At 38.5% G+C, this 25,156-nt stretch overlaps 1 protein-coding gene and 1 pseudogene across 4 annotated transcripts in view; both read right to left on the minus strand.

The window, feature by feature from the left end:
* SSH2 (slingshot protein phosphatase 2) overlaps positions 1-25,156 on the minus strand; it is a 245,460-nt gene that overhangs the window by 213,486 nt on the left and 6,818 nt on the right. The window lies entirely within an intron of this gene.
* Positions 298-2,654, minus strand: LOC138447308 (elongation factor 1-alpha 1 pseudogene; annotated as a pseudogene).

A 25,156-nucleotide genomic window follows, 5' to 3' on the forward strand; every position in this document is an offset into this window, starting at 1 on the left:
TCTGTGCTTCTGCTAGGTGCATACCATTTCTGTCCTTTATCAAGCCCATCTTTGCATGAAATGTTCCCTTGGCATCTCTAATTTTCTTGACGAGATCTCTAGCCTTTTCCATTCTGTTGTTTTCCTCTATTTCTTTGCACTGATAGGTGAGGAAGGCTTTCTTATCTCTCCTTGCTATTCTTTGGAACTCTGCATTCAGTTGGGTATATCTTTCCTTTTCTCCTTTGCCTTTCACTTCTTTTCTTTTTTTTTTTTCTCATTAAACTTTTTTTAATGGGTCTCAAATTCTGTGACAGATTTTTGGTCAAGTTGTTTTCATTAAAAAGTACTGATTTTAAAAACTAATAACTTAAACTGCCACACACAAAACATATGGTCCACAAAAACATTCTCCTTTCCTTCTGAAGGTTTTACGATGCATTGTTATCATTAACCAGTCTTTTACTATTAAACTTAAATGGCCAACTGAGACAAACAGTTCTGAGACCGTTCTTCCACCACTGATTAAGACTGGGGTGGCAGGTATTGGGGATAATATTCATTTAGCCTTCTGAGCTTTCTGGGCAGACTTGGTGACCTTCCCAGCTCCAGCTGCCTTCTTGTCCACTGCTTTGATGACACCCACAGCGACTGTCTGTCTCATGTCACGCACAGCAAAACGGCCCAGGGGAGGATAATCAGAAAAGCTCTCGACACACATAGGCTTGCCAGGAACCATATCAACGATGGCAGCGTCACCAGATTTCAAGAATTTAGGGCCATCTTCCAGCTTTTTCCCAGAACGACGATCAATCTTCTCCTTCAGCTCAGCAAACTTGCAAGCAATGTGAGCTGTGTGACAATCCAGCACAGGTGCATATCCAGCACTGATTTGGCCTGGATGGTTCAAAATAATCACCTGAGCTGTGAAGCCAGCAGCTTCCATGGGTGGATCATTTTTGCTGTCACCAGCCACATTGCCACGACGGATATCTTTGACAGACACGTTCTTGACATTGAAGCCCACATTGTCCCCAGCAAGGGCTTCACTCAATGCTTCATGGTGCATTTCTACGGACTTCACCTCAGTTGTTACATTGACTGGAGCAAAGGTGACCACCATGCCAGGTTTGAGAACACCAGTCTCCACACGACCCACAGGGACAGTACCAATACCACCAATTTTATAGACATCCTGGAGAGGCAAACGCAAGGGTTTGTCAGTTGGGCGAGTTGGTGGCAGGATGCAATCCAGAGCTTCAAGCAGGGTGGTTCCACTGGCATTGCCGTCCTTACGGGTGACTTTCCATCCCTTGAACCATGGCATATTAGCACTTGGCTCCAGCATGTTGTCACCATTCCAGCCAGAAATTGGCACAAATGCTACTGTGTCAGGGTTGTAGCCAATTTTCTTAATGTAGGTGCTGACTTCCTTAACAATTTCCTCGTATCTCTTCTGGCTATAGGGTGGCTCAGTAGAATCCATTTTGTTAACGCCAACAATTAGTTGTTTCACACCCAGGGTGTAAGCCAGAAGAGCATGCTCACGGGTCTGCCCGTTCTTGGAGATACCGGCTTCAAATTCACCAACACCAGCAGCAACAATCAGGACAGCACAGTCAGCCTGGGATGTGCCTGTAATCATGTTTTTGATGAAGTCTCTGTGTCCTGGGGCATCAATGATGGTAACATAGTACTTGCTGGTCTCAAATTTCCACAGGGAGATATCAATGGTAATACCACGCTCACGTTCAGCTTTCAGTTTGTCCAAGACCCAGGCATATTTGAAGGAGCCCTTTCCCATCTCGGCAGCCTCCTTCTCGAACTTTTCAATTGTTCTCTTGTCAATCCCGCCACATTTGTAGATCAGATGGCCAGTCGTGGTAGACTTCCCTGAATCTACGTGCCCAATGACAACGATGTTGATGTGGGTCTTCTCCTTTCCCATTTTGGCTTAGGTTTAACGGTGGTTTTCACGACACCTGTGTCCTGGCGGCAAACCCATTGCTAAAAAAGCCACTTCTTTTCTTCTCACAGCTATTTGTAAGGCCTCCTCGGACAACCATTTTGCCTTTTTGCATTCCCTCATTACATCAGTTATTATCAAATTAAATATATTTGCTAACCCATGGGTGAAAAGCTTTATCTTATTTTTAAATTTCTCTAATTACTAATGAAGTTGAATGTATTTTCTTATGAGTCATTTTTATTCCCTCTCCTATGAATTTATTTTTCTATTATTGTTTTTAGGAGTTCTTTATGGATCAGGAGTATAAAGCATTTGCTCTATATACTGCAAATACTTCTCAATTATTGCTTGTTTTCTAGGGTAATTATAGTATCTTCTCTTATTAAAATTTATATTTGACATAGTCAAATTTATTAATCTTTTTTTTAGGGCTTTTGTGCTTAGTCACCTACTTAAGATTTTTCCTTTCTCAAGGGAACATAAACTTTCCTATATTTTTCCTCTAATAACTTTATATATATATATTTTTTAATTTTTATTTTTACTTTATTTTACTTTACAATACTATATTGGTTTTGCCATACATTGACATGAATACACCACGAGTGTACATGAGTTCCCAAACATGAACCCCCCTCCCACCTCCCACCCCATATCATCTCTGGATAATCCCCGCGCACCAGCCCCAAGCATCCTGTATCGAACATAGACTGGCGGTGATTCATTTCTTACTTGATAGTATACATGGTTCAATGCCATTCTCCCAAATCATCCCACCCTCTTCCTCTCCCAGAGTCCAAAAGACTGTGCTATACATCTGTGTCTCTTTTGCTGTCTTGCATACAGGGTTATCATTACCATCTTTCTAAATTCCATATATATGCATTAGTATACTGTATTGGTGTTTTTCTTTCTGGCTTACTTCACTCTGTATAATCGGCTCCAGTTTCATCCACCTCATTAGAACTGATTCCAATGTATTCTTTTTAATGGCTGAGTAATACTCCATTGCGTATATGTACCACAGCTTTCTTATCCATTCATCTGCTGATGGACATCTAGGTTGTTTCCATGTCCTGGCTATTATAAACAGTGCTGCGATGAACATTGGGGTACACGTGTCTCTTTCAATTCTGGTTTCCTCGGTGTGTATGCCCAGCAGTGGGATTGCTGGGTAATAAGGCAGTTCTATTTGCAATTTTTTAAGGACTCTCCACACTGTTCTCCATAGTGGCTGTACTAGTTTGCATTCCCACCAGCAGTGTAAGAGGGTTCCCTTTTCTCCACACCCTCTCCAGCATTTATTGCTTGCAGACTTTTGGATCACAGCCATTCTGACTGGTGTGAAGTGGTACCTCATTGTGGTCTTGATTTGCATTTCTCTAATAATGAGTGATGTTGAGCATCTTTTCATGTGTTTGTTAGCCATCCGTATGTCTTCTTTGGAGAAATGTCTATTTAGTTCTTTGGCCCATTTTTTGATTGGGTCGTTTATTTTTCTGGAATTGAGCTGCAGGAGTTGCTTGTATATTTTTGAGATTAGTTGTTTGTCATTTGCTTCATTTGCTATTATTTTCTCCCATTCAGAAGGCTGTCAACTTTATATATTTTTAAATATGTAGGTCTATAACCCATCTAGGATTTTTCAGTTTGATCTAGTGTGGGGCTCTTAACTTTTGTTTTTATATGGACAGCTAATTATCAATTCCAGGTGTAGTTCTTCCTATCACCACCGATTTGAAACATTATTTCTATCATGCAGTAAATCCCTATATACACACATAAACCTATCTGTTTCATTAATTTATACTGCTTTAGGAAAAGTTTATAATATATTTTGATATCCTCTAGGGCACATCTCCTCTAACCCTCTTATTTAAAAGTATCTTGCTGGGCGTCCCTGGTGGCTCAAAGCTGAAGAATTCGCCTGCCAGTATAGGAGTCACGGGTTTCATTCCTGGTCAGAGAAGATCCCATATGCCAAGGAACAACTAAGCCTGTGCGCCACAACTATTGAGCCTGTGCTTTAGAGCCCGGAACCACAACTACTGAGCCCATGCACAACATCTGAAGCCTGCGTGCCAGGAGAGCCCATGTTCCACTACAAGAGAAGCCACTGCAGTGAGAAGGTCCTGTACTGCAACTGGAGAGTAGCCCCCACTCGCCGCAACTAGAGAAAAGCCCTCTTAGCAACAAAGACAAAACACAGCCAAAAATAAACAAACAAACAAAAAAATATATATATAATAAAAATAAAAGCATCCTGCTTTTCTTGAGCATCTTCTCTTCCATGTGATTTTTAGAATCAAGTTTCGAAAAGCCAGTTAGGATTCTGACGGGGATCGCACTGAAGCTGTAAGTTATCTAGGGTAGAAATGGCCTCTCTGCTATATTAAGCCTTTTCTTTGAGGAACATGCACAGATCTCCACTCAGGTTTTCTTTTACATGCTTCAGTAGGGTTCATGTAGGTCTTACAGATTTCTTGTCAAAGTGCTGCCAGGCACAGCAGGCACTCTGTAAATGGTAGCTACTATTATTACTAAGGGTTTATTGGTTGCAGTAGACTAAAAATAAACCAAGAAGCATATTCTAGAAACCACTGTCAGTTTCCCAGGACAAAACTAAATCTGGATCCTAAATTAGCCTTCAACCCCCCATCTCCCTTCTTATTCTTACCTCTATTCCAATGAAAAGGTCCATTTTTCAGAATTATTTTAAAAATAAGTTTTAAAAAATCTAATTTTAGTCACTAATATAGTAATTCACTAGAGAATATATTTAAGCCTTGAACAGTCTCTAGGCAGATCCTTAATAAAACACTAAAAGCATCTAAAAATACATTTCCAAGACAGAGCATGTAAATCACATTTCCTGTGCAGAAACTGAGGTTTCTACTCTATGGATCCAGAGGTCAGTTAACAGAATTATCTCTCAGTGTGTTCTGTATGCCTGCCAATAATTACCATAAAATGCAAGGAACAAAACCCAATTAGAGTACTCAAATTATATTCTGTGGTTTCAAGGACACTTTACCAAGAGTATACAGTATCTTTGAATGCTAAAACAGAATAGGACCTTAGAGATTCAACTCTTATTCCTTAGATGAGAAAACTAGGGCTGGAGAGATGAAGAGATAGGCTAGGGTCACAGAATTAAATGGGAGCAAAGCCAGATGAATGGCTCTTCTACCATGCCAATGTTACTTCTTCTAGATCATGCAACCTGTGTTACTTTGGGGCCATCTATTTCAGGATTCACCTACTCCTATGGATGATATTTTGGTAACAATATAATAGCCAGGATCAGTAATTAATTAATGTCATAAAAGCAAGCTATTACCATAGATTAGAATGCATTCAATAGAATAAAAAAATGCCTTGGAGCACACACGGGGATTTTTGTACATTTGGGATGTTATCATTATGGAATTGTTTAATGAGGATTAATGGAGGATAAGGTTGAGTTTTAGAAGGGGAAAAAAAAAACAGGGCACTTCAGGTGTGTTTCATAGATCCTCTTTTGTAGACCCATCTAAAATGACATATGGAATTTAAGATTAGAGTTTAAGACAGGAAAGATAAAGCAGGCCAGTGTTTCACATGAGCTGTTAAAACAACACGCCCTGAAGTCAGGCTCAGTTCAGTTCAGTCATTCATTTGTGTCTGACTCTTTGTGACCCCATGGACTGCAGCACGCCAGGCTTCCCTGTCCATCACTAACTCCTGGAGCTTGCTCAAACTCATGTCCATCAAGTCAGTGATGCCATCCAACCATCTCATCCTCTGTCATCCCCTTCTCCTCCTGCCTTCAATCTTTCCCAGCATCAGGGTCTTTTCCAATGAGTTAGTTCTTTGCATCAGGCTACCTGGATTCTAATCCTGTTCTACCCCTTATCTGTTCTTCAATTTCCCAAGAGAATAAGAGTGCCTATCCTCAGAAGGTTCTGGGATCATACCTGCAAAAAGTTTAGAAGAGTGCCTGGCAGTTCAAAATAAATGCTCAGGAAATGTTGGTTATTCTTTCTGTCTCTTTAGAGAAAAGAAAATCTGTAATCCTCACAGAACAGGGAATAGATCTATTTTTTAATGGTCTTCTGCACTGGAGATTAGGGGATGCTGTTACTAAATATTAATGTTAGAAAAGAATTTTAAGCTTTGTAATTTAATGTGAAAATAAACATTTCCTTCCTCATCTTTTATAAAAATCAGGATGATTTTACCAAATGCAGAACAGTGAAGATAAAGGAAGAAATTGCTTAGACAGATAAGGCACTGACCTCACTATAGAAAATGACAGACACCAGCAAGAAAAATCCTAAATCCAAGCTGAAGACTGGGGGGCCTTCATGGTTCCATGGAATGGTTAGAATAGACTTTGAAGAGCATCAAACATAAAGTGTATTCCTTTCCCACCAAAATTTCAGAAATCAGAACTGGAGCTTTAGATACAATACTTTGTTCCAGAGTAGAGACAAACTTGGAAATTGGGCAACCCTCTGGGGTAGGATCCATATGAATGCAAAACACAAACTTAGTAACTTTTACAAATCAAATACTGTGATGCTTTATGTTGCCATAGTTTTAAAAGCAATGTTAATTACATAAACACCAGAAAAAGTCACTATAAAGAAAGGAAAATAAAATAATTTATGTAATTTCCTAAGTAACTTACCATCCTTCCAATTTAAAATAATGAAATGCATTTTATAGAAATATTGAGTCTGGTTTTTTAAAGGAGCAAACAAATAGTGTTGTTAACTGGACAGCCACCTGTAAACAAATTAAGCTGGACACTTACACACAAAAATCAATTCAAAATGGATCAAAGAGCTAAATATAAGGGAAAAACGATAAAACTCTCAAAAGGAAACATAGGGGTAAATCTTCATGATCGCAGGGTTTACAAAGGATTCTAACATACACACTAAAAGCACAAGCACAAAACAAAAAATGGATAAATTTGATGCCATCAAAATCAAAAAGCTTTGTGCTTCAAAGGACACCATAAAGGAAATAAAAGACAATCCACAAGAGAAAATATTTGCAAATCATATATTTGACAAGGGACTTGTTCCTAGAATATACAAAGAACTCTTCAGTTCAGTTCAGCTCAGTTGTGTCTGACTCTTTGCGACCCCAAGGACTACAGCACGCCAGGCCTCCCTGTCCACCACTAACTCCTGGAGTTTACTCAAACTCATGTCCATTGAGTCGGTGATGCCATCCAACCATCTCATCCTCTGTCGTCCCTTTCTTCTCCCGCCTTCAATCTTTCCCAGCATCAGGGTCTTTTCCAAAGTGTCAGTTCTTCGCATCAGGTGGCCAAAGTATTGGAGTTTCAGCTTCAACATCAGTCCTTCCAAAGAACGAACATTCAAGACTGATCTCCTTTAGGAAGGACTGGTTGGATCTCCTTGCAGTCCAAGGAACTCTCAAGAGTCTTCCAAAACCTCGGTTCAAAAGCATCAATTCTTTGGCGCTCAGCTTTCTTTAGAGTCCAACTCTCACATCCATACATGACTACTGGAAAAACCATAGCTTTAACTAGATGGACCTTTGTTGGCAAAGTAACGTCTCTGCTTTTTAATATGCTGTCTAGGTTGGTCATAACTTCCCTTCCAAGGAGTAAGCATCTTTTAAATTTCATGGCTGCAGTCACCATCTGCAGTGATTTTGGAGCCTGAGAAAATACAGTCTGCCAGTGTTTCCACTGTTTCCCCATTTATTTGCTATGAAGTGATAGGACCAGATGCCATGATCTTACTTTTCTGAATGTTGAGTTTTAAGCCAACATTTTCACTCTCCTCTCTCACTTTCATCAAGAGGCTCTTTAATTCTTCTTCGCTTTCTGCCATAAGGGTGGTGTCATCTGTATATCTGAGGTTATTGATATTTCTTCCAGCAATCTTGATTCCAGCTTGCGCTTCATCCAGCATTTCTCATGATGTACTCTGCATATAAGTTAAATAAGCAGGGTGACATTATACAGCTTTGACGTATTCCATTTCCTATTTGAAACCAGTCTGTTGTTCCATGTCCAGTTCTAACTGTTGCCTCCTGACCTGCATACAGGTTTCTCAAGAGGCAGGTCAGGTGATCTGGTATTCCCATCTCTTTCAGAATTTTCCACAGTTTATTGTGATCCACACAGTCAAAGGCTTTGGCATAGTCAAGAAAGCAGAAATAGATGTTTTTCTGGAACTTCTTGCTTTTTCGATGATCCAGCGGATGCTGGCTATTTGATGTCTGGTTCCTCTGCCTTTTCTAAAACCAGCTTGAACATCTGGAAGTTCACGGTTCACATATTGTTGAAGCCTGGCTTGGAGAATTTTGAGCATTACTAGCATGTGAGATGAGTACAACTGTACTCTTACAACTCAATAACAAAAACACAAACAACCCAATTTTTAAACATGGGCAAAGTACTTAAATATACATTTCTCCAAAGATTTACAAATGGCCAAGAAGCACATGAAAAGATGTTCAATATCATTAGCCATGAAGGGAAAACAAAAATTCAAGCCACAATGAGACACTTCACACTCATAAAGATGGCTAGAATCAAAAAGTCAGATTGCTAATTGGAAATCTCAAACACTTTTGAGTTTCTTTATAAGAAATGTAAAATGGTGCAGCTGCTTTGGAAAACTGGAAGTAACTCAAATTTTTAAACAGTTACCATAAGACCTAGAAATTTCATTCCTTACGTGTACGAAAGAAATGAACATTTAAATCCATACAGAAACTTGTACATGAATGTTTATAGCAGCATTATTCATCATGGCTGAAGGTGGAAACAACATAAATATCCACCAGTGAATAAAAGGATAAACCAAATGTGACATACCAATATCATGTAATATTATCCAGCTATAAAGGAGTGAAACACTGATACATGATGCGATATGAACGAGCCTTGAAAATATCATGCTAAGTGAAAGGAGCCAGTCACAGAAGACTACATACTAGTTGACTCCATACATATGAAAGTCCACAAGGGGGAAATCTACAGAGACAGAAAATTGATCACTGATGGCTTAGGGTTGGGAGGGAACAGGACAGAGATAACGAGATGGCAAGAGGTTTCTTTCTGAGGTGATAAAAATGTTTTAAAAAATTGACTGTGGCAAAAAAACCACTGACCACTTTAAATGTGTTAACTGAATAGTATGAATTTTATGTCAATAAAGTTATTTAAAAAATAGTACATTTGGGACTTCCCTGGAGGTCCAGTGGTTAGGATTCCATGCTTTCAATGCTGAGGGTGTGGGTTCGATCCCTGATCAGGGAACTAAGATTCCACATGCCTAGTGGTATAGCCAAAAATATAAAAATAATAAATAATAAGTCTGAAAAATACTTTAAAAGGTCATCCCACAAAAAGCACCTGGACAGGTACTCATCTGATTTAGGTTCTAACCATGGATACTTTTAGCAACATTCAATGGAAGAACCAAGTTGGTTCAACTTAATCACAGTTGGATCCACTGCACCAGAAGATTTCATTTGTTTAGCTCCTACCAGAATCATCCAAGAGTCTATTAACAATACACAGTCCTGAACTCCTTCAAGAGACCTGGGGTAGGACAGAGATGAAGCCCATGAATCTGCTTTGCTATGTTTCCACATGAGTCCAGTGCAGATGATTAGCAAACACAGTTAATACAAACACTTGCCTGTGCTATGCCATCTGGATGAAACCCATCAGATTTAACGTACATTTCTAAACAAATTCTAAAATGCTGAATATATACCTTAGTTACAGAAAAAATAGCCTCCAAACTGAACACTTTTTTGAAAATTAGTCCAAAGGTAACTGCATCACTTTCAGATTTCTCATTTGAACCAAAGGGCCATCAAGCTCTAGAGAAAGAAGCATAAATAGCCATAAAAAGCATAGAGCTGGACTACATTATTACATAGTGACACACTTAAATCAAAAGGCCTCAGTATAGACCACATCACAAATACCTGGTACTACTAACTGGAGAATATTTACTCGAACATTTTAATGGCTATAATTCAGAGCCTTATGTCTTGTTCATACCATCACTTTCCTAGACTCTATCAGAATTTTAAAAAGTAAAGAAAGAAAGTACAAGTAGACTTTTTCAATAGTAAACAGATAAACAAAATAACTTCTAGAAGTTCCTTATCTGGTATTTCATCTGGAAAATGTAGAAAGTACAAAGCAACTCGCCTCTGTGAATTCACCTTAAAAAGGGGGAGGGGGGCAGAATTGGAAGTGAAGAGAAGACATGTCCCAAAGTTTATGAACTCCATCCCTTGGAGGGGGCGAAACATGCTTCCTAGACCTTCAGTTTATTTACTCTTGCTTCATACTCAACTCTGAAGAGCTTAGTTTCCAGGCTTTCTAGTTGGAAGCAGTTATGAAGCAGCAAATTAGAAGTAAAGAACTACTCAAAGACATGATGGCAGCAGGAAGTGACAGCCAACACTACGACATTAAGGCAGAAGATTCGGTAAGGCTGCAAAAAGTGCACACAAAAACATAACCTTACTTTGAAAAGAATCTCCTAAGGGCATTACGGTATTAAAGCTCAGTGTAAAACTTCTCACTCTTCCAAAGCTAATCTCTCCATCTATCTTCTGGAACCTTCTCCTCCCATTTCCTCCAGACTCTTGCTCCATGAATCATCCTCTCTTCCTTACCATATATTGACCCTTTCTTGCCCAAGGATTCCTTCCTCTCATATGAAAAATATTCTCAAATCTCTTCCAAATAACACAAAGGAGCCCTTCTTTCACTCACACTCTTCTAATTACCTTCTTCTTTCCTTCAGAAACAAGGTTTTGATAAGAACAATCTCTACCTGCTATCTCCCCTTCCTCACCACTCATTTATCTCCTAGCTGGCTACAACACAATTGTCTTCTGACCACTTACTGCACTGTAGCTGCTCTCACATGGGTCATTAGTGCCCTCCTCATTGCCAAAGTCAACTCACTTACTCCTCTTGGCTCTGTTGAACTCTCTGAGACATCTGATCCAACAATGACCAGTTCCTTCCTAAACTCCCTCTCTGCTTAGAGTCTGTGATGCCACACTCACTTGGATTCTTCAGTTCTGGGATGCCAGTGGGAAGTATGCAAAAAAAAAAGGAGAGAAGGGTTCATGATCAAACAGATTTGGGAAATACGGTATTAAAGTTAAACAGGTTTCTTTACTATAGGATTTCTCATATTTCTTAGGATTTCTCACATCAACAGTGATGTGAATTATGACTTATCAAGATGAGGTCAGCAGTGTTTCCCAAACTTACCTGACTCCTCCTTCTCTTTTAAAGAACTACCTCATAGGAGAAATTGAGAAACATGCTTTGGGTAACACTGCTCTTGATGTTCCTTTTCAGTCTTATCTGCAGGATCTTCCTCCTCCACTAGCCTCTCAAAGGTCCAAGTTCCTCAAAAGTTCACTTTGAGTGCTTCACTCATCTCATGCCTTTAGTCATCCACTTGTCTCAACTTACACATTCACCGTAGGTGATCTCATTCACCTTCGAGGTTTCAATCCAACTCTAAAGTCAACAAGTAATTCTGACACTTACTAACATGTGCAATCTTGAATCCTGGCTTCATAATCCATAAAATGGGAATAATGATAACTAATTCATAAGGACTAAATGCGTGAAGTATTTACCACACTGTATTCACACATTTAAACATTTAGGCAAAAGCTCAGTAAATGGTCTCAATCAGACCAAACCTGTCTCCAGTCTTTCCCTGTGCCATCTGCCCCAGGGGTATATACCAACTCTTGTCTCACAGCTTTGAAGGCAGGCTCTGGGTTATTTTGAACATCCTTATACCTGTGGGGCCTGAAATATAAAAGGCATTCAATTAAGATGCTTTAGATTGTTTACTTAATATTCATCAGATATGGATACATGTTATTTTTGGCTATTTCCAAAAATCAAATTCACCTTCAAAGGAAGATTTGCTACCTTTGAAGATACTTATAAGAGCTGAAGGCAATGCCAAAAAAAAGGAGTTCCAAAGATGCTAAGGAAAGTTGCATCATTTGCACAAGTACACTGTCCACTTCCCTTGAAACTAGACAACAGTCTTTTGCATGTATAAGCTCTTTTTTGTTTTTTAAAAAGAATCTTATTATCCAAATCCTGGAATTCCTTAACTAACTGAAATCTTCCAAATAAATAAAGAAAAAACTGAAGTCCAGAGCCAAATTGGCATCTCTTCATCAACATCTGCCTTAGATGTTTTCTTGCTTTTGAAAACTCTGTAATTCTCTCCCAGATAAGACCAAAAGAGTCAAAGTGCATCAGCCTTGCCAAAACCTTATTCATGTTTCAATTCTTTCCCTACATTTTTCATCAAGAGTTTCTCCAAACCTCTCTTAGCTTTAGAAGATTTATTATTAAAGACTATACACTTATTTATTGTAAAAATGACTTACATTTCAACACAACTTCTCTTATAGAAAAGTAGAAAAACCTCTAAATCTCTTTAAGTAAGAAAATAAATGTCTAAGTAGCTTTCCAGCTACCTATACCTGCCCCCTTTTGCTAGTAAACAGTATTTCCTGATATCATGGCAATATCTGTACAACTCTCAAGATACAAAAATCAAATTTCCATGAGACCTAGTTCCATAGCCACAGTAAGATTAAAAAAAAAAATACACACATCATAAAATAACACTCAGTAGCTGAATTTAATTAACTCTAAATGGATAAATCATCCAATCGCAGATGAACAGATCTCAAAGGATATTAGGAGAAAAATAATCACAGATAAGAGAGACCACAAGATATTTAAAGTAGTAAAAGTATAAGCTCATATATTATAAATGCCACATAAATTCCCGTGGTCATACAGTACTGATATTTAACCATTCTTATTACTAACTTTCTGGAATTAGGTACCTACCCAGACACAGATTCCTAAGAATTTGCAATATAAGTTAAATTCTATGGGAGAATTGCCAGTATCTGTTATTACCCGTGCTTATACTGAGCAAAGAAACACTACACCATTACTAACATACGACATCACTTCATGAGTCATTTTATTTTTTTTCTCATGAGTCACTTTAAAACAAGATTTTCCTCCTTTAAAACAACTCTATACCAAGCAACAAGTGATAAGGTACAAGTTTAGACAACTTTACTTTCAGTAGAATATATCTGACAGCACTTGAACAAAAGCATATTGTTGATCTTAGAGTTTTACTTTCTATCACTGTTATTCTTACTTTCAAATTTTGGCTCAAGAAAAACATTCAGAGGTTGCATCTTTATCTGTAGTAACCTACAAAATAAGTACTTCCTCTAAGAAAAGGGAGGGTCTCTTTGTCTTCCTACGTGGCAATTTCTTAAGTTATATTTATGCCATACTCTTTATGATTAATTATATTTGAGCACCACAATCTGACCCAAGCTATTGAAGTCCCCAAGTATTTTAAGCAACAACTTCACGTTACTCAGAGAGTGAGTATACAAAGATTATTATATCTTTATATACACAAGCAGTATTTTTTGTCAGTAGTATAAGATCTTGTTAGGCATATGTGTCAATGCTGTAATACACATCACCTATAATTGCTTATGGTTCACTGTAGCTTTACTTGAAAATGCTTAACATCCTTGATGAATGATTCCCAGATGAATTTTCTCTTTAGGGCTTCCTAACATCTTCAGTTCAGTGACTGACTCTTTGAGATCCCACGGACTGCAGCACCCTAGGCTTCCCTGTCCATCACCAACTCCCGGAGCTTGCTCAAACCCATGTTCACCAAGTTGGGATGCCATCCAACCATCTCATCCTCTGTCGTCCCCTTCTCCTTCTGCCTTCAATCTTTCCCAGCATCAGGGTCTTTTCCAATGAGTCAGTTCTTTGCATCAGGTGGCCAGAGTATTGTTGTTTCAGCTTCAGCATTAGACCTTCCAATGAATATTCAGGACTGATTTCCTTTAGGATGGACTGGTTGGATCTCCTTGTAGCCCAAGGGATTCTCTAGAGTCTTCTCCAACACCACAGTTCAAAAGCATCAATTCTTCAGCACTCAGCTTTCTTTATAGTCTAACTCTCACATCCATACATGACTACTGGAAAACCATAGGTTTGACTAGATGGACCTCTGCCAGCAAAGTAATGTTCCTGATTTTTAATATGCTGTCTAGGTTTATCATAGCTTTTCTTCCAAGGAGCAAGCGTCTTTTATTTCATGGCTCCAGTCATCATCTGCAGTGATTTTGGAGCCCAGAAAAATAAAGTGTGCCACTGTTTTATCATCTATTTGCCATGAAGTGATGGGACCAGATGCCATGATCTTAGTTTCTTGAATGCTGAGTTTTAAGCCAACTTTTTCACTCTCCTCTTTCATTTTCTTCAAGAGGCTCTTTAGTTCTTCTTCACCTTCTGCCATAAGGGTGGTATCATTTGTGTATCTGAGGTTACTGATATTTCTCCCGGCAATCTTGATTCCAGCCTGTGCTTCATCCAGCCCGGCATTTCACATGATGTACCCTGCATATAAGTTAAATAAGCAGGGTGACAATATACAGCTTTGACATACTCCTTTCCCAATCTGGAACCACTCTGTTTTTCCATGTCCGGTTCTAACTGTTGCTTCTTGACCTGCATACAAATTTCTCAGGAGGCAGGTCAGGTGGTCTAGTATTCCCATCTCTTGAAGAATTTTCCACAATTTGTTGTGATCACACAGTCAAAGGCTTTGGCATAGACAATAAAGCAGAAATAGATGGAATTCTCTTGCTTTTCCTATGATCCAACTCTTTTTTTGGATGTTGGCAATTTCCTCTCTGGTTCCTCTGCCTTTTCTAAATCCAGCTTGAACATCTGGAAGCTCATGGTTCACATACTGTCTCCAGGCTTGGAGAATTCTGAGCATTATTTTGCTAGCATGTGAGATGAGTGCAATTGTGCAGTAGTTTGAACATTCTTTGGCATTGTCTTTCCTTGGGATTGGAATGAAAACTGATCTTTTCCAGTCCTGTGGCCACTGCTGAGTGTTCCAAATTTTCTGGCATATTAATTGCAGCACCTTAACAGCATCATCTTTTAGAATTTGAAATAGCTCAACTGGAATTCCATCACTTCCACTAACTTTGTTCATAGTGATGCTTCCTAAGGCCCACTTGACTTCGCATTTGAGGATTTCTGGCTCTAGCTGAGCATTCCATTTAGTATCTCTCTGTCATTTAAAAACCTTTACACCATACATTTATAAGCAAGTAAAAAAAAACTGCATTAAAAAATAAAAATATCCTGTGTAAATGACATACATCACAACTTAAACAATAAAAAAGAAAAAATTAGCATAGCATATTTCTGGGCATCATGTTACTTTGGGGTTTTAAATTTGGAAGCAATAATGTTAAGAGTTTTCCCTTGAAAAACAATCCATAATTCTCGTCTTAACCCCTAAAATAGTGACATTATTCCCTTGGCTACGCTCATCTGTTATAAATCTTGGCTGGTGTGGCAGGAAAAAAACATCATCATTGGTCCATGTTGCACATCAGGAGTCAAGCTAAGCCCTGGACAACCTCCATTTCTTCATCTTTAAACATCACATGCTGTACCTACAGTAACAACACGGCTACCATTTATTGAAGGCTTAATAGGGCCAGGTTCTATGCTAAGCATCTCAAAATAGTAACTCTGGAGTTGCATCAAATATCCATTCAAATCATGCTAATTTGATTACACGTGCTCAGAAGAGAATAAATGTGAATGGAAATAAAAGTTATTGTTTAGTGCACACGATTTTAGTACATGCCAAATGGCAACCCACTCCAGTGTTCTTGCCTGGAGAATCCCAGGAACGGGGGAGCCTGGTGGGCTGCTGTCTATGGGGTTGCACACAGAGTCAGACGTGACTGAAGCGACTTAGCAGCAGCAGCAGCATACCTTCAACAAGTGCATGCAACAAAATGAGCCCAGCACGGGAGAAACTGTGCCCTGTTGGGTACTCTCAGTTACACATTGTATGCTAACAACATGTATATTGTTCTTCATGGGTGATTTAAGGGGTTTTTAAATTTTGACTATAATTTGACTTTTTCCTATATGTTAACTCTCAAACCCTGCTAAAGTGGGACTTCACTGTATCTCATTTGGTTCTCATTAAGATTCCATGAAATAAGTATAAGTATTAATCCTATCTTAGAGAAGAATTGATGCTTTTGAACTGTGGTGTTGGAGAACACTCTTGAGAGTCCCTTGGACTGCAAGGAGATCCCACCAGTCCATCCTAAAGGAAATCAGTCCTTAGTGTTCCTTGGAAGGACTAATGTTGAAGCTGAAACTCCAATACTTTGGCCACCTGATGTGAAGAGCTGACTCATTTGAAAAGACCCTGATGCTGGGAAAGATTGAAGGCAGGAGGAGAAGGGGACGACAGAGGATGAGATGGTTGAATGGCATCACTGACTCAATGGACATGAGTCTGAGTAAACTCTGGGAGTTGGTGATGGACAGGGAGGCCTGGCATGCTGCAGTCCATGGGGTCGCAAAGAGTCGGACATGACTGAGAGACAACTGAACTGAGAGAAGAATTAATAAGCAGAGAGATTGTGCAACTTGCTTGGCAGAGATAGGATCCAACTAGCTCTTTCTGATTCTGATTGTGATCTGATTTCAGATCCACAGCCTCTGTACTTAACCACTATGCTATATTGCAATATTCTATGTCCATTTTCCAGAGGAAGAATGAGAGGCACAGAAAAGATTAAGCAAACTTGTCCAATATTACACTGCTAGCCAAGTCTTTATAGCAAGACATAAACACAAACGAAGTGGCCCACAAGATAAATCTGGGCCACAGATGTGTTCTGTTTAGCTCCCAAAATACATTTCTTTAAACTTCATTAGTTGTTATGATAGACAAAGTTGGACAACAGCCCTTCCAAATATCTTCTCTCTTGTTGCCACTCAACAATTAAGATAGAAAGTCATAGGCCTGCACTCCCAGGTTCTCTTGCAGCTAGAGATAACCATGGAACCTAAGCTCTGGCCAGAAACTTTAAGAGAAGTCGGCTAGGAATTGAGTAGGTTTCCAGAAAAACTTTTGCTTGCCTAATTAAAAGTAAAGCTAACTGTTGGCTCTGTATCTTTCACTTCTTGAATTACTGTATCTTTCACTTCTTGAATCAAACATGGATGTACTGCCAGGAGCTACAACATACATTCTTTAGGCGAAGACAATTATAAAAATGGGACTCCAACATACTATTAATGACAGAACAGAAAGATGTAAAGAACTTGGATCCTTATGGTATTGTTAAGCTGCTGAGTGAGTTAGTCCTCAACTATATATCTTTGGATTTCCTGCTAGACAAACCAAAAATATTCCTATGGTTTAAACTTGGTCTTTTGTTGTGAAGTGAAGTCACTCAGTCACGTCTGACTCTTTGCGACCCCGTGAACTGTAGCCCACCAGGCTCCTCCATCCATGGGATTCTCCAGCCAAGAATACTGGAGTGGGTTGCCATTTCCTTCTCCAGGGGATCTTCCCAACCCAGGGATCGAACGTGGGTCTCCCGCATTGCAGGCAGATGCTTTAACCACTCTCTCCCAGACAATCTGGTTGCCAACATTTAAAAATCAAGGGATTTCACATGACAGTCTGCATTACTAGTGTTTCTTGAAACAGAAGACTTTTCCCTCAACACTGGGTCTGAATTCTCACTTGGTCACAATTGGTAGCCTCTGACAAGAGAGCTTAAGGTCTCCAGCTTACCGCAAGCCCCATTTAGTCAGCTTCATTAATTTCAGTCACCTGCCTGATCCCACCACATTTAAATGTGTGACCTTCTGTAATTATATCTCTCAGCATGTCTAGCCTAGAATCCATGTGACCACCTGAATGTCTAACAGCTCAGAAAACCTCCCATCAATTTCTACTAAAGGCATAGTATAGTTTTTACTACAGCAAAAACTCTTTTGAAACTGCCCAAAAGTTGAGTTATTTTGAACTTTATCCCTTAGAACCAAACTCTGGAAATGATTTAACAGGAATTAGGATAGTTAATTTTCTATTTTTGGAACTTTGTGAAACCCTAGGAAACAACATTTATGAATAAACTCCAAGATTTCAATAGTAATCAAAGGTCCAAGAAACATCCTGGATTTGTTTCATAGAAGTAGTAAAGAAATACAAAAATCACTGTAACCAAAACCCCCGAACAAGAGACTGGTTGTGATTCAGTAATCTTAACAGGGATGTGAGCTTGCACAACCACTGCACATTACTGGTAAAAGGGTTAGGATTCTGATATCCAAACCTGTTAAGATAGAATTTTACAAAAACCTCAAATGCCACAGGTGAGGGATGATGTTGTGGGACATTTCAAAAAGACTGTCATTTAGGATAGCTAAATAATGGAACCTTTCATGAGAAGCCGTTTCAAGACATGATATTTATCTCAACTGCCAAAAGAACATTTCTTGTCAATTCTTCAGACAAAAACATAAATGAAAGGCTGAATTACTTTAAACATCACTCACGTGTGGCTCAGTGAGCAATGGACTCATATACTTAGTGCAAAAGTTCACTGTGTCTTTACCTAAAAAGAATTTAGATAGCTTTAATGGTAATTGTAGACCACCACGAACAGTTTTCTCTATCTTCAAATATACATCATTACATATTCATTACCATTACAAAGATACTTGTGTCAATTTCAATCCAGGGTGTACAACTTGTCATAAAATGATACATCTGAAAGTAATACATATTTGACACAATTCAGTGAAGACCCAAATACATCATCTATAATAAATTTGCCTTAGAAGCAAAGCTTCCAAATCATATAATCTTAATCTTTAAAAATTAAATACTGCTAAGGAATTCTGTGCAAAGAGCAAAGAATTAAATCTACTTAACATTAGTAATCACTAGCTGTTACTGACCACTCACTATGCTATAGTCCTAGACACTGTGTTAAACATTCATTTAGTTATTTCATGAAAGCCAACAATAATTCTTTAAGATAAGGAAATCAAAGCTCAGAAAGGTGATTTTCCCAAGGTCCACACCTAATAAGTGGGAAAGCTGGGATTTTTAACTCCAGAATCTGGCTCTAGAACCTAAAAAAGTCAATTTAACCACTATGCTATACTATAGCCTATTCCCTTAAAAACAAGAATGTTAGACATAAAATCATTATTAAATTAGACAGAGAGGGAAACTGTTTTTTGGGGTCTGGATTTGGCAGGGAAGAAAAATATACAGAGGATCAGTGTACAAAATACTTCTTCAGAGAAATATAATCAAGAAAGTAGCAGCATTAAGAGAAAATTATTTCAATATCAGTGTCACGTTGGTTACTGATCTTGAAGAAATTCTGCTCTCAATTTCCAGAATGGTATTTCAGAAAGTCAATAAAAAATCAAGTGAAGTATGCAAAAAGCAAAATGAGAAAAGAGAATCATCTAATTTTAGGGAGGGGTCAGGAGATAATTATAAGGCATTTTCTCAGCTATTGACCCACATATTTTCAAATAACACTTGTATATTCAAATATTTTCCAAAGGCAATTATCCATTTCAATAATTTTGCTCCTTGTCCTTGAATTTAGGACAAGTGATCTAATTCTTCTACACTATAAGGTTTCACTCTAGAGTCCAGACAACCATTGCAGAAAAGTTATTTCTAATTAGAGAATCACTATCATGGTTATTTCAGAAATGTGAGCCACAAATAGAATACAAAATTCAAAAGTACAAAATCAAAGAGGGGATTTCAGTGTATCAGCAGAAAGAAGAAAAAGTAAAACACAGAACTTCAATCATCCAATTTTCTAGATCACATGTTCAAGACAAGGTAACTTGTTTCTAAAAAGAATACATTGTCAGTTCAGTTCAGTCGCTCAGTCATGTCCGACTCTTTGCGACCCCATGAATCGCGGCATGCCAGGCCTCCCCGTCCATCACCATCCCCCGGAGTTCACCCAGACTCACGTCCATCGAGTCAGTGATGCCATCCAGCCATCTCATCCTCTGTCGTCCCCTTCTCCTCCTGCCCCCAAACCCTCCCAGCATTAGTCTTTTCCAATGAGTCAACTCTTCGCACAAGGTGGCCAAAGTACTGGCGTTTCAGCTTCAGCATCATTCCCTCCAAAGAAATCCCAGTACTAGAAGCTTAAATGTGCACCTTAGGGCCTTAATAAATGTCTGCAAAGGAATCCCATTCAATAAAGAGAAAAAAACATCTATGGGGAAAAAAAAATGTAAGCCTGGGCCCTGTTAAAACACTGTTTTCCTCTAAGCACCATGAATCACCTGAAAAGACAGCTGGAAACAAACCAAAGACTAATTTCGTGAGCAACTATTCTAACTGCCATATATTGGTATTCTAAACAAGCTCATGAAACACAGAGGTTCAAATCATCCTTGGGGCCTTCCCTAGTGGTCCAGCAGTAAAGAATCCACCCGCCAAAGCAGGGGACACAGGTTGGATACTTGGTCCAGGAAGATCCCACGGGGCAGTTAGGTTTGCTGCCACAGCTACTGAGCCTGTGTTATAGAGCCCGAGAGCCCCAACTACTGAAGCCTGTGCACTCCAGAGCCCCCGCTCCATAGCAAGAGAAGCCACCACAATGAGAAGCCTGTGCATGGCAACTAGAGGGCAGTTCCCACTCGCCGCAACTAGAGACAAGCCCATGCAGCAAGGAAGACCCAGCACAGCCAAACTAAATAATAAAACTTTTTTTTAAGTTAAAAAAAAATCATCCTTGGACCTTTAAACTTCATTTTGTGCCACAATTATATTCTTCTGTAAGACAATTTTAAGAACACAGTAAGATTTTACTCAGTTTTGTTCAATGAAATTTTCTCATTTTTTTAAGAATAAGAAATTATTATAGATTAAAATCTCACAAAAATGGTGCTTAAATGGAAATCTCCTAAGAATACTTTCTTTCTCCTAAGAGCCTTATATTTCATCTTTAAGATTCTGTATCCTGCAAGAATGTTTTGTAGGCAAGTGAAGGAGTTCCTGGGTTTTTCAGCCACACCTTGCCTAACCAAAATTCCTTTACAGGAATTCCTGTACAGTTTCCTTTGAAGTTTAATTGGAAACCACAGAATCAGCATAAGAGTGCTCAAGAGTTGAGAAAGTTGCAGCTTGTAGAAGACAGATCAAAAAGACAAATCAAAATATTGTGCTCATAGAAATCTTAAGGCAATCCTTTTCAGCACTCTCAAGGAAGAAATAGGTTGTCTCTATTTTCTGACAAGGTTCAATAATAAAAACTGTAATCTAAACGCAACCAAAGTCTGAACCAAAGCTCTCTGTTATATCATATGTGAGTTTATCCAGTTGCTTTGGAAGTACATCTTCAAAAAGTTGCATTCAATTTCTACTGCCAACTCCTTATATAGCCGGATTAGACAGATCATTCTTCTCAACTATTATTTCCTTGTCGTTGTGTTGTTCAGTTGCTAAGTCATGTCCGACTCTTTGTAATCCCATGCACTGTAGCATGCCAGGCTTCCCTGTCATCTACCATCTCCCAGAGTTTGCTCAAACTCATGTCCATTGTGGTCAGTGATGCTATCCAACCATCTCATCCTCTGTTGCCCACTTCTCATCCTGTCCTCAATTCCTTCCAGCATCAGGGTCTTTTCCAATGAGTCAGCTCTTTGCATCAGGTGGCCAAAGTACTGGAGCTTCAGCTTCAGCATCAGTCTGTCCAATGAATATTCAGGGCTGATTTCCTTTAGGATTGACTGGTTTGATCTCCTTGCAGTCCAAGGGACTCTCAAAAGTCTTCTCCAGCACCACAATTCGAAAGCATCAATTCCTTGGAAAGCATTATTTCCACGTACAAAGATATATTTAAATCCATAAACACCTTTAAACACACTCAGTGTCCTCAGATTCTCCATATTTTAAAAAAAATCCATCAATTTCTGTTCTGTTTTGCCACATGATTCATAACCTCAATCATTAAAAGCACCAGCACATACAGCCTATGATACAAACTAAGGTGACGGCTTACAAAGATCTGTGCTACCATAGAGCAAAATATCCAATAGATTAATATGCTGCTAAGCACAGCCTAGAAAAATTGATAAGTTCCCAAAGGGAAAAGATCTTTAAAGACTGTAGTTGCATTAATCATTCTTTATGGTGCTCCAGGGTCATTACAAAATCATACACAACATACTCTGTCACAGAGATTGGCAACTAGAGCTAAGATGCCCTAATGTTTAAAATGTAGCTATTATTGAATAAAAAATATACAAAAGAGAAACTAATCCTTGAAATAGGCTGTTCATGTGAATTATATTGTCATAAAACAAATATCCTACCCACCAAACTTGTGTTATAATGAAAAATTGCTTAACAACCAAATAGCAACTCTAAATTACCATCATTATAAAACTGACTAATATTTCATGAGTACATGCATATTTGGTGCCAGGCATGATGCTAAGGCACTCTAATTCTTATTTCTGTGCAAGAAGTACTATATTACCCCTGCACAGATGGGCAAACTAAAGCACAGAACTGTTAAGGGACTTGTGTAAGTTTAGTACGTTCTAAAGGTGGGGTTCAGATTCAGGCAGGCTCTTTCCAGACCTTACACTCTTAACCACTGTGCTAAACTGCTTCATGTTGCTACAGGCATTTCTGAAGGCCTAAGAAGGGAGAAATGAAAATATATTCAGGGATTCCCTACTCCCATGTGATTTACATCATAATCATTGGCAGATACTATTTTTATTCTAAACCACAATCACTTTCTTAAACCTCAAAGAATCAGTGAGCTTCCCTAATAGATTAAGATAATGTGTTATGAGTTGCTAACCTGTGGTTTATTTTAATTCTCACCTGAGACGTGCTAAGTAATTGTGGAAAAAAGGGGCTCTTCCAAATTGTTGCTCTTTCTATAAAAGTGTCTGAAGCAACAATTGGAGAATCATTGCTCTAATGATTAACTTGCACAGAATGTCTTCCCTTAAAGTTCAATGAATATAATTTCATACATTCACATGCATGAAGCATTAAAAAAAGAGGTTGCTGTTGTTTTTAAGTGGGGGAAAGTACACAGCAGGGAGAGGGACAAGGTAGTGCCTACAAACACACACTCTGCAAAGACAGAAGCTTCTGTGTCTGGCTACCATGCCTTAGACAACAAATTGTACCATAATCACCCTGTGGAGAAACTGACTTCTAATTGTGAATGGAACTGAAAAAGATTAATACTTAATATTTGGAAGTAATAAACATATCTTTCATTTTCTTAGCTCCAAAAATCTTTTGCTCCTCCAACTTTTCCAATTAATCCATTAAACATTCTCTGTCCAGTATCTCATGGAAAACTGACATCTCCTTCCCATCCATGCTCACACTTGGTTTGTGCTTCTCCTATTCCACTCACCATCCTAGGGCTTTGTTTTGTTTTAATTCATGCTTAGCTTATAGCTGCCTTCCCTACTAGACCTATAAATTCTAAGGCAAGAACTCAGAAGTCCTTGCTGGCCTTCTTTGTCTTCCTCAAGGCTTACACATCAATTATGATTACTACACTGTAATATAATTACTTATTTAATGTACTCTAAGCTTCCTGAGGCCAGGGACTAACTGGCTGCTGGAGCCCCAATCCTGGCACAAATGAGCAGATAAATAGATACCTTCAGAATCAAGTATAGCACAGGGTACAAAAAGGTACTAAATTATCTTAAAAAAAAAAAAAAAACAAGCAGCTTCAAGAAAAAAATTAGGCTGTAACACAGTAGATTACTTCTGTCTTCTTTCTAAGCATAGCCTCTCCCACTAAGTAAGTGAAATTATTTCGCTTTCAGGAAATCTAGGGAATCATGGGAGCTTTCACTACATTTTGGAGCCAAGATCACCTCACCTGACTTTCTCCTGACAAACAGGAAAATGAGGGGCACTGTGCACAGCAGCTGTGCTGCTCAGCTACACAAGAAAATGCAGGGCAGTTTGTAAGTGTATCTGAAAAGGATTCAGTGCTGAAAACCAGAGGAAGAGAATGGATGGCATTACCTGCACCAAACAGCACTCATTACCTACTTGCTGATTAACAAGACTCCTTAAGGTCTCTCCTCTCAGGTACACAGGACTTCTGGCATATTTCAAATTGGGTAGTCTTGTCAATAGACATAGAGGTTGTTTGTTTGTTTGTTTTTAAGTAGTTTCCCTACTACTGCTAGGTTTCTTGAATGCGTGAACAAATAAATGAAAAATATGAACATGGAAATGCTTACTATGGGCTAGGCACCGTGTAGCCAACATGACAGCAGGCATTTAATGGAAAAACTGCAGAGTGCTAAGCAGCTGGAACCAGGATGGGATGGCAGTGTGGGCTCTGCATGGTGCCTTTTTCAGGATGGACATAATCTAGAATCTGCTCCCTCTCACTTAAAGCCACTGAGAAAGAACGAGAGACCTGAAGACACCTTTTAAGTACCAAAGGCCTGTTCTTCCTTCAAACCAGTCAAATTTTAAAATCTAAGCTAGTTTGTTTATTTTCTGTCCATGCAACTTAATGAATACTAAATAATAAGCAAGCTCCTGTGGGACGAGCAATGGAACTTCACTGGAACACACTCTAGCTTGTACTCTTAATGCGGTGTTTCTCAGAAGTAGAATTAATTTAGTATTCACATTATGCAGTAAAACTGAATATAAACATAATCTACAAAACAACTTAAAACACTAGTGAATATTTCTCTGTTCTATCGATGGAAAATTGAACAAAGTAGGAAACACACAAAGACTTTGAAATGACAGTATTAAGATGTTTTAATGTCTGTATATCAAAATGAATAAAAAACAAAATGGCAAATGAAAACTAATGCAAAATATGCAATATAACAAAAAAGATTGTTATAAGCATATGAAAAATATTTACAAATCAATATGGCAAACATAATTATCCACAAAGAAAGCTTGGCTAATCACATGACTGACTTAAACAGAGACTATAAAACAAATAACAGTAAGTTATTTGAAAAATGTTTAAGTTCTGATTTTTTTTAAAAAAGGTAACTTAAAACAACAAAATACTAGTGGTGAAGAGAGTTCTGGGTCAGACACCAGAACTATAACCGCTGGCAAGATTCTACTTTACTCATTTTACTGCCTTGAGATTCAATTTTCTTTGTAAATTAGAGATAATAATAATATCTACACCACAGGAGTGATGTAAAAATTAAACAACTGGGGA

The sequence above is a fragment of the Ovis canadensis genome, chromosome 11, assembly GCF_042477335.2.
Source record: "Ovis canadensis isolate MfBH-ARS-UI-01 breed Bighorn chromosome 11, ARS-UI_OviCan_v2, whole genome shotgun sequence".
Lineage (NCBI taxonomy): Eukaryota > Metazoa > Chordata > Mammalia > Artiodactyla > Bovidae > Ovis > Ovis canadensis.